Source organism: Macaca nemestrina, chromosome 7 (genome assembly GCF_043159975.1).
Source record: "Macaca nemestrina isolate mMacNem1 chromosome 7, mMacNem.hap1, whole genome shotgun sequence".
In the NCBI taxonomy this organism is placed as follows: Eukaryota; Metazoa; Chordata; class Mammalia; order Primates; family Cercopithecidae; genus Macaca; species Macaca nemestrina.
In genome coordinates this window covers 28,211,728-28,227,694 of record NC_092131.1, presented here as the reverse complement: position 1 = coordinate 28,227,694, position 15,967 = coordinate 28,211,728, and the positions used below count along the sequence as shown (strand labels likewise).

The following is a 15,967-nucleotide window of genomic DNA, read 5'->3' as shown; positions in this document are numbered from 1 at the left end:
TGAGAATTCCTGTTTCTTTGTTGTCTTATTTTATATATTATCCACTGATTCTCATCTAAACCCCAGGCCATTTTGCATGAAAATAGTCCTTCTATAAATAAAAAATTTAGACTAGAGGCAAAGGAGCCTCCATCTCTCTGCTTGTAATTATTACTCAATGTTCAAAGTTCTCAAGACTTACCTCTTCCTATTGCAATCCCTAATATACGCTTATATAGATACATTTAGATCTGAGGATGCTTGAGCTTAAAGAGAGTAACCTCTTGTTTGGTACAAGCTCTGCATAATACCTCTGTGCTGTCTCCCTGGTTTAGAATGCAGTGGTAGAAGGTTTTCCTACAGCACTCTGATTTTAGCCAAGGAACTAACAACCTTCATGTAATGCACTAGCTAAAATAGTCTCTTTTATCGTATCAAAGTCATCCATTCACTCATTTATTATTTACTTACCAAGTGCCTATGTTTCAAAAAGGGTTGTAAAGGGAACAGCTAAGACAAGGTCCTCGTCCTCATGCATGTCATATTCTAATGAGAGGAGGCATTTACTTGAATTGGTAAATTATAGTCAATTGCCAATAGCAATAAGTGCTAGAGAGGAAACAACCAGAATAAGGGCAGGAGGTACTTCTGAAAGGTGACAACGTGCTAGCAGCCCTCGCTCGCTCTCTGCGCCTCCTCGGCCTTGGCATCCACTCTGGCCACGCTGGAGGAGCCCTTCAGCCCACCGCTGTGCTGTGGGGGCCCCTCTCTGGGGCTGGCTGAGGCCAGAGCCAGTTGCCTCTGCTGGCAGGGAGGTATGGAGAGAGAGGCGCGGGCAGGAGCCGGGGCTGTGCCCGGAGCTCGCGGGTCAGCGTGTGTTCAGGGTGGGCACGGGCTCGGCGGCCCACACTTGGAGGGACCAGCCGGCGCCTGCTGGGCTTGATCAGGGGACGAGGATCAGGGGTCAGGGATCATCCCTCTGGGCTGCCGGAGTGCCCGGGCTAGGTGCCACAAAGTCCCGCAGCGACTGCCGTTGAGAGGTGAAGTCGGCTGGGCTTCTGGGTGGGGTGAGGACCTGGACAACTTTTCGGTCTAGCTAAAGGTTTGTAAACGCACCAATCAGCACTCTCTGTCTAGCTAAGTTTGTAAAGGCACCGATCAGCATTCTGTGTCCAGCTAAAGGTTTGTAAAGGCACTGATCAGCGCTCTGTGTCTAGCTAATGGGGTATGGGACTTGGAGAACTTTTGTGTCTAGCTAAAGGATTGTAAATGCACCAATCAGCACTCTGTGTCTAGCCAAAGGTTTGTAAACGCACTAATCAGCACTCTGTGTCTAGCTAATGGGGTAGGGGACTTGGAGAACTTTTGTGTCTAGCTAAAGGATTGTAAATGCACCGGTCAGCATTCTGTGTCTAGCTAAAGGTTTGTAAACGTACTAGGGGACTTGGAGAACTTTTGTGTCCGGCTAAAGGATTGTAAATGCACCAATCAGCACTCTGTGTCTAGCTAAAGCTTTGTAAATGCACCAATCAGCGCACTGTCAAAATGGACCAATCAGCTCTCTGTAAAATGGACCAATCAGCAGGATGTGGGTGGGGCCAGATAAGGGACTAAAAGCAGGCCACCTGAGCCAGCAGTGGCAACCCACTTGGTCTGATCTCCTTTCACACTGTGGAAGCTTTGTTCTTTCACTCTTTACAATAAATCTTGCTGCTGCTCTGTGGGTCCGAGCAGTCTTTAGTCTTTATGAGCTGTAACACTCACTACGAAGGTCTGCAGCTTCTCTCCTGAGGCCAGCAAAACCACGAACCCACCTGAAGAAAGAAACTCCAAACATGTCTGAACATCAGAAGGAACAAACTCCGGATACACCATCTTTAAGAACTGTAACACTCACTGCGAGGGTCTGCAGCTTCATTCTTGAAGTCAGCGAGACCAAGGACCCACCAATTCTGGACACACTTTGAGTAGTGTGGTTGGAGAAGGCCCCTGGGAGAAGGCAACATCACACCTGAAATCAGAGAGATGAGAAGGAGCCAGTGATAACAGACCTGGAAGAAGGGAATTCAGGACAGAGGGAGCAGAAGGCTCCAATGTGGAAACAAGAAAGCCAGAGTACCCAGAGCAGAATGAGAAGGGGAAAATCAGGAAGGAAGCATATGTGGTTCTTCACTGACAGCAATCATTGACAGTGTCACCCATGTTCTACAAAATTTCACTTCATAGTTAAATTATATCTTTGTCTTTGCCTAAGACATGTATTAAATAACATCAATACAAATAATAAACATATTAAGTCCATTCTATGTTCTAGTCACAATGTTAAGTACTTTATATATATTATTTAATCCCCACATTAGTGCTAAGAAGCAGTGATGAAACCAAGATTTTAAAATATTAGCCAATTTCCCAAGACTAAGCACAGCTAGTAATTTGCACGACCTGGATCAATCCTCCATTGGCTTGTTTCCAAAGCCATGGGTTTACTTTAATATATACAGTTTTTATAGCACTAACATTGTGTTGTCACAATGTGCCAGTCACTAAATTGGGTATTTTATATACATTATCTTAATATATAAAACAATTATATGCAGCAGATGTTATTACCATGATACTGCAAATAAGAAAACTGAGAAATAGAACATTCAAAGGATTTGTTCACAGCCAAATAGTAATTGGCAGTGTTAGGATTTAGACTGAGTTCTGTGTGATCTGTAGTCCATTTTGTTAAACACTCCATGTACCTGCTTTCCCGTGGTATCACTGCCCCAGTTCTGAAACCTAGGTATAAATCGCAGGAGAACTAGCTTGATAAGGATGGGCTATGGAGCCAAAATTTAAGCCATGCTTTGTCTTATCTGCATAATTTTATGTTCCCAGTCAGGGGAAACCTTACCCATTTATCTTTATTTCCTATCAAATGCAGACTTCTCTATGAGCTGTTGCTTGATAAATTCCAACCCAATATGATGTCACCACTGGGTGGACCTCCATGGCACCTGTCTCACTCTGCCTTGGTTCTAGTTATTTTTGTATATGCTTCATTGATTATTTCTACTCACTTCCCAGAAATGTTCTCTTTCCCTGAGAAATAGAGTTGTGTCTCCCTCATTGATGCATCCTTTGTAACATCTAGCTATTTAATGTGTCACTCGAATAAGTGCTCAATAAATATTTATCAAAGTAGCTGATGTTTCAGGAAGTATAGGAAGCAAACCACCTCTTCTGTTCTACTCTTGGATTCAAGAACTTAAGAGAATTTTGTTGGAAATCCACAAAGAATATTTTAAGCAAGACACATAATAAGACTCTCTTTTGAGATGAGAGAAACCAACAACAGCAAAAGATCAGTGGTAACAAAACTGTACTGTTTTCTGCCAGCTGATGTTCCTCTTGCCTCATGGAAAGATAGAGCCAGAAGTCTTCCATCACTTCTTGGGATGAGCCAACTGGCCTGTTTTAACCTATATTACTTGAGTTTTGGCTACCAAAACTTTAGGCATTCACTTGGGCCAAATTGAGCAAACATAGGCTGAGATATACCCCCATGAAGCTCTGCCATCTGACCCTTTCAGCACCTTCAACTCTATCCAGTCTCACTCCTGCTGTACTAACAAACATTCCATAAACACAAAACCAAAACAATCAAAAAAAAAAAAAATCTTAGGCTGTCCCTACCACTTCTGCTATCCTCACGAAAGAGTGTTACTCCACTGAGACAAAAGTCCATCACAAGAAATGATTTTTCTATGGAAACAGCTGTGATTGGAGCAAGATACAAGATAAAACACGTTGCAGTCCAATTCAAGGAGAAAACAGGGTGGCTAGTCCTACTAGCAATCCTACAGGTGGACTCACTGCTGCACACTTCATACTACTATCTATCCTGTGTTGTCTAAGGCTATATAATGTCGAGAGACAGGGGCTAGTCCAGGAATCATGACAGCAAATGAGGGACAGAGAGAGAGAGGAGACAGAGAGATGGCTCCTGCAACCTCTCCAATTGCTTTTGACAGGTTACATATGGAAAAAGCCGCATATTGACATCAGGTTTACTTAGGTTCAAGTGAAAATAATGTCCTTAAAATAAATTATCTCTTTTGATGAAGGAAGTCCTTTTTGTTTTTTGATACCATGTTGCTTTTGAGAAAACATGCCTGAAAGTAGGCAAGTCTCTTTAAAGCAAGAACTGTAAAACTCATAGATAGAAATGTGAAGTTGACTTGATCATGCCCATTTTATAAATTAAGGAACGGAGACTCAAAGTGGCTAAGGAGCACGTCTGCAGTCATTTTACCCATGAGGTACATGCCCTCTGGGTTTCTCCTCATCCATCTGCTCCCAACAAGTATGCTCTTTCTTCTTTCCTTTACTGTTTCTGGGCATATCAAAGCCAAACTTAACAGCACTGATTTCACATTAAACAAAAGAAGAGGAACCTACTGACCAATCTTCCCCATCTCCACCACCCCTACCCTCCCCGGACTCTGGTAATCATTACACTACTCTGTAATTCTAAGATCGACCTTTTCAGATTCCATATATGAGTGAGATCTTGAGGTATTTGTCCTTCTGTGCTTGGTTTATTTCATTTAACATAATGCTCTCTAGGTTTACCTTTGTTGCAAATGATGTCCTGGTGTTCTGTTGCACAGTAGGGTAACTGTAGTTAACAATAATATATTGTATCATTCAAAATAGCTAGAAGAGAGAATTTTGAATATTCTCACCACAAATAAATGGTAAGTGTTGGAGGTGATAGATATGGTAATTGCCCAGATTTGATCATTATACAGCATATACAGGTATGGAAACATCACATTTTACCCCATAAATATGCACAATGATTATGTGTCAATTAAAAACAAAATAAAACATAAACAGGAGAGAAACGTGAACTAAAAAGAAAACCAGTAAGCAAATGCACTAGCTGAGTCAGATCATTTTATGCTTCTTGATCAGACTTTGATGGTGGGAACATCAGGCTACAACTCTTGCCTGAATCCACAGAAATATAAGGCAAGAGAAATGATTTAAGCTTAAGCAATCATCCAGGAATGGAAAGAGGGAATGGGGTTCACCAAATGTACTAGTTTTCTAGGGCTATTGTAACAAAGTGTCACAAACTGGGTGGCTTAAAATAAGACTTATTTTTTTCCTATTCTAAATGCTAGAAGTCTATGATAAAGCCAGGGCCATGTTCCTGCTGAAGACTCTGTAGAATCCTTCCTTGCCTCTTCATAGCTTCTGGTATGTGCCATCCACCTTTGGTGTTCTTTGGCTTGCAACTGCATCACTCTAATCTCTGCCTGTGTCATCAAATGGTGTTTTCCCTGTTTGTCTGTATTTGTCCATTCTCATGCTGCTTTGAAGAAATATTGGAGACTAGGTAATTTATAAAGGAAAGAGGTTTAATTGACTCACAGTTCCACATGGCTGGGAATGCCTCGGGAAACTCAAAATCATGGTGGAAGGGTAAGCAAACACATCCTTCACATGGAAGTAGGAGATAGAAGTGCAGACCAAAGAGGGGAAATGGCCCTTACAGAACCATCAGATCTCATGAAAACTCTCTCACTATCACGAGAACAGCATGGGGGAAACTGCCCCCATGACCCAGTGCCTTCCTACTGGGTCTCTCCTATGACACGTAGGGATTATGGGAACTACTATTCAAGATGAGATTTGGGTGGGGACACAGCCAAACCACATCAGTGTCTGTCTTCACATGGTGTTTCTTTCTTCTTATAGGAACACCAATCATTTTGAGTTAGGGTGCATTCTAATGACATTATCTTAATTCAGTTACATCTGTAAAGATCCTATTTCCAACTAACGCCACATTTGCAAGCACTAGGGATTAGGACTTCAACATGTCTTTTTGGAGACGCAGTTTAACCCATAACTCCAAGTTATAACTGTACTTCTTCAGAATATCACTATGACGGTGCCCCTAATCAACAAATATATTGTCACCAATATGCTGCAGGCTGGGAGAACATTCAGGGATTTAATTTTTCTGACACACAGCCTATGAGTTCTTTTGTTTTTCTTTCGTTTTGTTTTGTTTTTTTCAGCACATCACACTCTGGCTGTCATTATCAGTTCCCCATAAACTGTGATAATGTTTGTGTCACATAGAGTGTTTGGGTTGGCATCTGATGAAATGAAGCCCAAGTACTGGCTCTTCCAGGCACCTAACCCAGGGCAAAAACACAGAGACCTAAGTGCCTTCTCTCAGATTATTTTTTTATTATATTTCCAGTGAGCAGAAACATTACGGATGTGAGACTTGTTCTAGAAATCAGAGTATTTCCCCAGGGAAGCATTATCACTGTTCAGATATCACTAAGTGTAAAAGGCTGGAGGGCAGTTGCATCCACCCTGTCCTCTGCCCATCACTGCAAAGGGAGAAAGGAGAAGGCCATAGGGGGATGCAGCAAGACCCCAAGGTCTAGGCTCCTCTGCCAAAGGAGCATGGATGACCAATTTGGAAAGAATACTTGAGAACCTCTGCTCTGTCCTCTTCACTTCACTAGTGAGAAATCTAAAGCTCAGAAAGGATAAATGGCTAAGCTACTTATTGGAAGGTGGGTGATTAGGATGTAGCATGGGGGTAAGACTGTATAACCAGCTGACATCACTTTAAATGATAAAGCATTGAGTTGTTTTGTTTTAATGGTATGCAAGTCAAAATTGTTCAAGGATTGAGAGTGGAGCCAGAAAGCCTGAGTGTAAATCCTGGCTCCTTCACTTACAAGCTGTGTGATTTGGGGCAAATCAGGTAACCCCTTCTTACTTCTGTTTTATTGTCTGTAAAATGGATATTTTAATAATACCGTTTAGTTCACAGAGTTGATGTAAAGGTGTAATTCATAATATGCTAAACGTACTTGGAACGTTGCCTTACACAGATCAAGTGTTAAAGAAGAATTGATGTGATTATTGTTGTTATTGTTATTATTCTTGTTATCCTTGAGTTCATAATCAGGGTGTCCTTAATATACTACACCCAGGAATGGAAGCCCCACCACATTGTGAAGATACATTCACTTCCCCTAAGCCTTGGCATATTTGAGGTGGTGGTAGCAAGAGTGGAGGGAGAGCAGCAAGGATGGGCACAGACAAAGCATACAGTCACCCGGCAGTGTAGGAGAAGGGGGAATCCTACTGCAGACACTCCCAGACATGGTGGAGGTTCTCAACCACTGCAGAGAAGACTATTGTGGAAATGACAGCAAACATGTAGTCCATCAAGAAAATCAGCTGACTTATTAGTTCTTCTGGATCTAATAGCTTAATTATAAAGGTTATTTTGTTGTAATTTTGATGCTCTAAGAAACTGATGGAAGATATAGAAAAGTTTTTAATTTAATTAATTAATTTATTTATTATTTTTTAATTTTTTTGAGATGGAGTCTTGCTCTGGCACCCAGGCTGGAATGCAGTGGTGCCATCTCGGCTCACTGCAACCTCCACCTCCTGGGTTGAAGTGATGCTCCTGCCTCAGCCTCTTAAGTGCCTGGCATTACAGGTGTGTGCCACCATGCCTGGCTTATTATTATTTTTTTTTTTAGTAGAGTTTTCAACATGTTAGCCAGGCTGGTGTCAAAATCCTGACCTCAAGCGATCCGCCTCCCTCTGCCTCCCAAAGTGCTGAGATTACCGGCATCAGCCACTGTGCTTGGCCCTGAAAAGTTACTTCTATATTATACATGCTCATACCTCTACGCTAGCTTTTCTCTCTTATAGCTGTATTGCCATCTCTTGTATTATCTATGTATTTGTCACCTGCCACTTGTCCCCCATGCCCCTCCTTTCTAGCATGCGGTTTATAACATGCTGGAAGTCCGGAAACCAAATAATCATGTTAGACTTGTGTGTAAATCGAACCCAATGCTACTTTCCTTTCTTTTCTTTCTTTTTTTTTTTTTTGTTGTTTTCCTTGATAATGTGGTCTTTTAAAAGAGTAAAATTTGAACTAGGATTTATGAAATTTAGGTTTAAGTTTGAGTTCTTTTTCTACTTATGTGATCTTATTCGAGTCTCCTGACTTCTTTGGATAAAGCCCAAAACACCATTTTAAAGATAAGAAGACTGACACTCAGAGTGACATATGGGTAGAACAGAGGAGAAAAGAAATTGAAAATCCAGGTCTGTCAAACTGTAATACCCAGGTTCTTTCTGTTTGACAACACCGTTATCAAATGTTGAGAATGACTAAAGAAAGATATAGGCATTTGTAATGATTAGGTGTTTATAATGTTTTCAATAATGAATCTTGGTATAAAAACATATTTGTTCATCTAACTATTTTTCCTGCAGTCATTTCAGTCAGTATCACCATCTAGGTTTCCTCTAGGGAATCACATATCAATGACTCTTAAAATCACTGTTGTGCAAGGTGAGTGGGAAAGGAACAGGATGGTAGAGTTCGGACTGGGGAACAGACTTTGAGCACGGAACAGCAGGCAGTATTGCTGTTGGCAGAGTAACGGAGAAGGCGCTGAGGCTTACCCATGCCATCATGGCAAAAAATAGCACGGAAACAGCTGGTGAGCTGTCAGAATGATCTTAAGGAGGAAATGTGAAATGTCTCTGCTTGGTGCATTAATCGAGAGTTATTTGGACAGAACTGAATTGCCAGGGGAGGAACAAGCAAGGCGGTAACTCACTCTTCCCTGCCCTTTCATCTCTCTGTAATATGGTTCTATGTCATGGGCCTCCTTCACATACACATTCTTCCAGTTGCCCATTACTCCCACCCTCTCCATCTTACCCACACCTAGAGATATGTGTGCACTGCACACATCGAAAGAGATAACAGAAAAAAAATGCATTTGAAATGCTTACAGATATTTCAAGACAAAATTTAAAGAGATATTGGACAGATTAGCAATTATGACTTTTTAAAAACTTTTATTTTAGATTCATGTGAAGGTTTCATATATAGGTAAACTCGTGTCACCGGGCTTTGTTGTACAGATATTTTATCACCTGAGTATGCAAGCCTAGTATCCAAAAGTTATTTTTTTCTTCTCTCCCTCTTCCTACCCTCTACTCTCAAGTAGAACTCCGAGGCTGTTGTTCCCTTCTTTGTGTTGAGTTCTCTAGAAATCTTTGTGATTAGTTGTGGTTGAGTACTAACGTGGCATCGTTTTTTTTTGGTTGGTTGGTTTGTTTTGTTTTTTTATTTTTTCGTGGAGTCATGTAAATATGTGTCCCGATTAATTTTTTTAACTGTTATACTAAGACTTTGTCACCATCAATGAATTCAGTGAAGGGTTGAAGGGAAGAAGTGCAGGAAAGGAAAACACACACATGAGAATGTCAGTCTTGACCACTGGATGAACTTTTTTCTGCTGTAGAAGATGAAACAAATTGAGGGCCAACCTCTTGAATCAAATTGCAAAGTAACTTTCTGCCGGGAACAGTTTGAGTAACCCGAAGTAGCTAAGGTCATAAATATTTTTACGGGTGGCTAAGGAAAGAGCATTTGCAGTCAGGGAATCGGGTGTTGTTCTTTCAGGTTTGACCTTGAATAGAGGCTGCTACCTTTTGGCTTCTGTTTCAGGTAATAAATCTCCCTCCTCCCTGCCCCCACCGTCCAGCCCCAAGGAAAGATGAATGAATCAGGTGCTTCAGAGACTTCCCAAGAAGTGGTTTCAGTATATGCAGCAAGTGGACATTAAGAGTGGCACAGTTACCCATATAGGAATATTGTTGAGGCTGTTCATCTTGTTGTTCCTACAGTGTAATTCTTTGGAGTAGAGAGCAAAGAGCAATAATTTGTAGACCCATGCAAACCTGACAAAAACACAAAATGGGGAAAGGATTCCCTATTTAATAAATAGTGCTGGGAAAACTGGCTAGCCATATGTAGAAAGCTGGAACAGGATCCCTTCCTTACACCTTATACAAAAATTAATTCAAGATGGATTAAAGACTTAAATGTTAGACCTAAAACCATAAAAACCCTAGAAGAAAACCTAGGCAATACCATTCAGGACATAGGCATGGGCAAGGACTTCATGTCTAAAACACCAAAAGCAATGGCAACAAAAGCCAGAATTGACAAATGGGATCTAATTAAACTAAAGAGCTTCTGCATAGCAAAAGAAACTACCATCAGAATGAACAGGCAACCTACAGAATGGGAGAAAATTTTTCTATGTACTCATCTGACAAAGGGCTAATATCCAGAATCTACAAAGAACTCAAACAAATTCACAAGAAAAAAAAAAAAAACCTATCAAAAATTGGGTGAAGGATATGAACAGACACTTCTCAAAAGAAGACATTTATGCAGACAACAGACATGAAAAAACGCTCATCACTAGCCATCAGAGAAATGCAAATCAAAACCACAATGAGATGCCATCTCACACCAGTTAGAATGGTAATCATTAAAAAGTCAGGAAACAACAGGTGCTGGAGAGGATGTGGAGAAATAGAAACACTTTTACACTGTTGGTGGGACTGTAAACTAGTTCAACCATTGTGGAAGACAGTGTGGTGATTCCTCAAGGATCTAGAACTAGAAATACCACTTGACCCAGCCATCCCATTACTGGGTGTATACCCAAATGATTATAAATCATGCTGCTATGAAGACACATGCACACATATGTTTATTGCAGCACTATTCCACAATAGCAAAGACTTGGAACCAACCCAAATATCCATCAATGATAGACTGGATTAAGAAAATGTGGCACATATACACCATGGAACACTATGCAGCCATAAAAAAGGATGAGTTCATGTCCTTTGTAGGGACATGGATGAAGCTGGAAACCATCATTCTCAGCAAACTATCACAAGAACAGGAAACCAAACACTGCATGTGCTCACTCATAGGTGGGAATTGAACAATGAGAACACTTGGACACAAGAAGGGAAGCATCACACACTGGGGCCTGTCGTGGGGTAGGGGGAAGGGGGAAGGGATAGCATTAGGAGATATACCTAATGTAAATGATGAGTTAATGGGTGCAGCACACCAACATGGCACATGTATACATATGTAACAAACCTGCACGTTGTGCACATGTATCCTAGAACTTATAGTATAATAAAATAAATAAAATGAAAAAAAAAAATCCCTCCTTATACATGCTTCCCACCGCTTGGAAGTCTATACTCAGAAAGGTTACTATGTGATTTTTCTTTATGGGACAATACTGTGTGATCACAGTGTTCACATTTCTCCCTCCAAGTCCTTGCTTTTCTAGTTTCTGTAATCATTCCTCAGGTGACATAAAAGTATTTTTCAGAAGTTTTGCCATTTTCATCACACAATATTGTGGACAAATTAAAGCCTATTGATGACTTTATTAAAGCAGGGCATTTACTACAAATTCGGATTCTCTGCATTTTGCTTGACTCCTGCAGTGCACAGAGACCATTCTTGTCTCCAATAGCAACACTCTTCTATTAATCAATCAAGAGCTGACATAAACGTTTTTATAGAGATTCTGTTCCACTTAGAGATCCTATTTAACCCCTGGTCATATAGTGTCCCCAGCTCTTCTTCTGAAATTCCATTTTAACCAAGTCTTCCAAATTATATACTTAATGTAATTGTTTCTTTTCCATAAATGAATTTACATTCATCTTAATTGACATTCGTTGAGATTTTTTCTCTGTTTCCAAGTCTCTTCATAGCATTAGTAATCTGTTCATTGAATACATCCCCTCCAATACATCATATCACATTCACACTCGATGTGAATGAACTTGAAACAATATCTCTTTTTTTCTTTTTTTTTCAATTCAAGCCACTGATACAAATATTGACCAGGTAGGTTGTAAAGGGCATGGTTCTGTGGCCAGCCCTGCAAGATCTCCTTATCTGTTTAGTACACCATGTATATAATGTGTAAGCATTCCTCAATTTTCTTCATGGTGGCCTCAGAGATAACACTGAAGACCTGTCTGATGCTTTGCTGTGATTTTTGTTCCCTGTTCACACCATTCTCCTGATCTTCCTGTATATTAACTATATTCTCAAGAAGAAGAGATTAGTTTGGTGTGACTATTCTTTGTGAAGCTGTACTAGTTCATTGCATTTCCTCTTAAATTTCTAGAACCCAGAGGTCCTAAAGTCAAATGCTGTGCAGCCAGGCAAGTAACAAATGTTTAGATCAGAAGCTGGGAATGATTAATCATTTTGTAAACAGAAATATGTATCCTCTGAGTAGAAGATTCTGCCAGCAGAACAAAATTCTTCTGTTAGCTAATTTCAGTAGCCATCACATGATTTATCTTCTAAAGCAGCTTACTGCTCTGTTATTCATGTGAACTCATATCCTTTCTCATTTGGAAAGTCAAGACCATATTGGTACACCTCTTATCAAAGGTTGAGTAGAGACCACGAGGACACCAGTTTAGTCCCAACTCACTAAATCTCCTCTACAATGTCTCTAAAAATTATCCAATAGTGGTTTTTTTTTAAACATATATCAAATTATGCTGTCTCACCACATCACAGAATAACTGCTACTATTTCTCCTGTCTTCCTATCTCAGAGGAAAAATTTGCTTATCCTCTTCCACAGTTGAGTCTACCTAGGTCCTTGGCCTCTTGCCCTCTTATCTTTTCTGGGATCTCATGCCATCTGTTACCTCATCTCTATTTTATCTGTTATAATTCATCTCTTCTGCTTCTGCCTCAGCTGCTCAGAACATGCTGAAATATATGTAATATTTTGGGGTTTTTTTTGGTCATTTTGCTCAATGACTTCCTAATACCAACTGAAGAGAGTTTATATTTCTTAATACAACATTGAAAGCCTAACATGATTTGGCCTCAACCTACCTTTTTATCCAGTAAAATTCATTTCTCTCTAGTGTATACTATATTCTGGCCAAACTAATCCACTGATTAGACTTCATTTTCCTTTTAATTACTGCTTTTTACTATGTTAGTCCCACTGCTTAGAATGTTATTTCCTCAACCTTATTTCTATTTCCTCCATTTGTTGAACTCCTAGATGTCCTTCAGAACCCAGCCTCTGAGTCGCCTCTTGCAGGAAGCCTTCCTTGCTTCCCCTAGCAGAACAACAATTTCTACTGAAACCCTGTTGAATTTTGTCTCTATTATTGCCTTTACCACCTTCTATGTTTTAACAGCTATTTTGACCATGTCTTATCTACCCAATTGTAAACTTAATGAATACCCACAGTGTGTCCTATTTATCTTTATATATTTAGATGGCAACACAATTCTTCGCACATATGTGTGCCAAAAACTTTCTATTGATTGATGGTGTAATTCTGATATTTATTAATAATGATCAATCTAAGTATTTATCGAAATCAACCCAATGCCCTGTATTTTGGGACAATTACCCTTGAGATTTTTAGAAACCAAATTCACCCCATGTAAAACAAATGAAGTTAATCTTAATTTTTATCTGATGTATAATGGCTAATTGGCTAAGTTTCTTTCATAAATATTACATATGTACTATTTTTTATCTCTATAAGTATTCTAATTTGTTTGTCTAGACGAAGAAACAGAGGCTAAAAATAGTTAAATAAAAAATTACCTGTTTCAGAGCTTGAAAGCCAGATCTGTCCATGGAAGTCTCCTGAGAGAAAAAGGTTTGGGGATGCATGTAATGAGAGCAGAGAACTGGATAAAACGACGTCTGGGTCTATTTTTGGCTGTTGTTTTGATTTACTTGTGACCGAGGGAAGTTTATTTGAGGCTTTCCCATTTGTAAAACTGAGATTCATATACAACTGTGCAAAATATGTGTCCCTTTACTTACCTCCCTCTAAAAGATTAATGAGATGATATTCAAGAAGCACTTTGATTTTCTCTGATGAAAGAAACAGATAAGTATGAAATGAAGCATTTACTACTTCTATTGAAGGTTTTTAAGATGGCAGCCTTTAAAAATCATCAAAGTAAAAGCTAAAGGAAGAAACAGCCATGTACATTTTAAATCAAGTCAATAATTATTGTAGTGCACCTAATGATTCTCTGATATGTGTTTTGTGCATTAAAATTTACCAAGCGCTTTTACATGTATTATCTCATTTGCTCCACATAACTATCCTGTGAGGTATGTAGGCTCGGTAATTTTACTACCATTTTTGAAATAAGAAAACTAATACTCAGGCCAAATGACTTGGTCACTGCTACTTGACTCAGGTGAAACAGTTCAGGGTTAAACTCAAGTTTCCTGGATTCCAAATCCCAATTCAGGTATCTTGCATTTCTGTCCACTTGTTAATATCATAGCATGCAAACTGGACCATCTCCTCTGTGTTCACTTATATTCTATCCATGTTCAGGATTGAGTTTAAATCCCATTTCTGCTTTTAAGACTTCCTTTATCACTTTAACTGAAAGGCAGACTTTCTTATTCCATATTTTTTTGTCCTTAAATATATTGTTTCCTGGAGGTCCTTCTAGTGAGTTGGATTTCCTGTATTCCATTCTTCCTTAAAATAAGCCTTTGGAATTCAGCCCAATTTCCACACTTCTTGATAGCTGCCACCATCCATTTCATTCCTGGGACTGAGCCTTAGCACAAGGATTATTTAAAACTTAAAAATCGGTTTATTCATAATCCCAGCATTTTGGGAGGCTGAGGTGGGCAGATCGCCTAAGGTTAGGAGTTTGAGACCAGCCTGGCCAACACAGTGAAACCCCGTCTCTACTAAAAATACAAAAATCAGCCGGGTGTGGTGGCACGCACTTGTAATCCCAGCTACTTGGGAGGCTGAGGCAGGAGAATCACTACAATTCAGGAGGCAGGGGCTGCAGTGAACTGAGATGCGCCACTGCATTCCAGCTTGGGTGACAGAACAAGACTCTGTCTCAAAAAAAAAAAAAAAAAAAAAAAAAAAAAGATTTTCTTCATGTTGGTATTAATGCTTGGTATAATACCTCGCACACAGAGGGGCTCAATATATGCTTGCTAAATAAGTGGCTAGACTAATCAACAATTATGGATGGGAGGGAAGGTTCAGAAAGTTTGGTGACAATACTGGGAAAAAATGTTGGCACCTGGTAGTGGTGGACCTGGGATACCAGGCTGAAGAGTTTGAAACTTGCTCTTTTGGCAACAACAGATTTATTGGCACCAAGTAATAGTTTTCCTGGATTCCACTTTTGAAGTCATCAATTCCTTGCTTTTCTTTTCCTTGTCTTTTCAATTCTACTGGGACCTCCTCCCACCAGTGCCACTTTACTGGAGACTTGTGACATGTACGACAGGCAGTAAAACCCAAGTGAATCAAGGAAGCCTGTTAAGAGCACTGATTTCTATGATGTCTCAGTTTGTTAACTAAATTGCAGGTTGTACTTCTTGGCCAGAGACAGCTGACAGGCAACTCTGCCTGAACAAGTAGCATCTCCAAAATGACAGGTGCACTTTAGTTTCATTAGAGGCAGTGGTATCATGATTGCCTGGGCCATTGCAATAAATATGGTGATTATATGTATCCCTTGGGATTTGGAGTTGACAGCATAGTTGGACTGCACTAAAGAATCTTACTCTGACATAAATGACAGCGAGGTAGATCTCTGGGCCCCTCAGCAAGGAGGCTGAAGTTCATGATGCAAAGAAAGTTCCATGGGCCTACGGAAATATTACCAATCAAAATTATAATTTCATTTATTGACAAGTCATATTTAACATTCTTCTCTGTAATGTTTTTTCTCACATGTCAGTGTCCCAAAAGCTAAACCATCAGCTGCATGATGCTAAGTCTTTCAGCAATCAGCAGAAGCAGCGGTAGTTGCGAGCTGGTTATTCAGAGGCAGCTACTGTGCTTCACGTAACCATAAAGTGAAAATTTCAACATTCCCAAAAATGTACCAACCTCCAAGTCACAAATCCTTCTTAGATGCCTGTGGATTGTCTTTTCAGATCCTCTTAAAAGCCAATCTGTGGTGGCAGGATTGTCTGAAGAGGGTAGACTTGGGTTTCTGGTACCTTACAGAAGGCATGGTTTCTCCGTCTACA

At 40.0% G+C, this 15,967-nt stretch overlaps 1 protein-coding gene and 1 long non-coding RNA gene across 21 annotated transcripts in view; one reads left to right on the top strand and one right to left on the bottom strand.

Annotated features, from left to right (window-relative positions):
• The window catches only part of LOC139364231 (uncharacterized), a 34,162-nt gene extending 20,543 nt beyond the window's left edge, over nt 1–13,619 (bottom strand). Inside the window, exons 1-2 of the long non-coding RNA XR_011625679.1 lie at nt 13,535–13,619; nt 1,794–1,990 (exon numbers count right to left, since the gene is read on the bottom strand). This is a non-coding gene — a long non-coding RNA (uncharacterized lncRNA). The remainder of the gene's footprint in view (nt 1–1,793; nt 1,991–13,534) is intronic.
• LOC105495829 (neurexin 3) overlaps nt 1–15,967 on the top strand; it is a 1,710,602-nt gene that overhangs the window by 1,482,528 nt on the left and 212,107 nt on the right. The gene's annotated exons all lie outside the window — the stretch shown is intronic.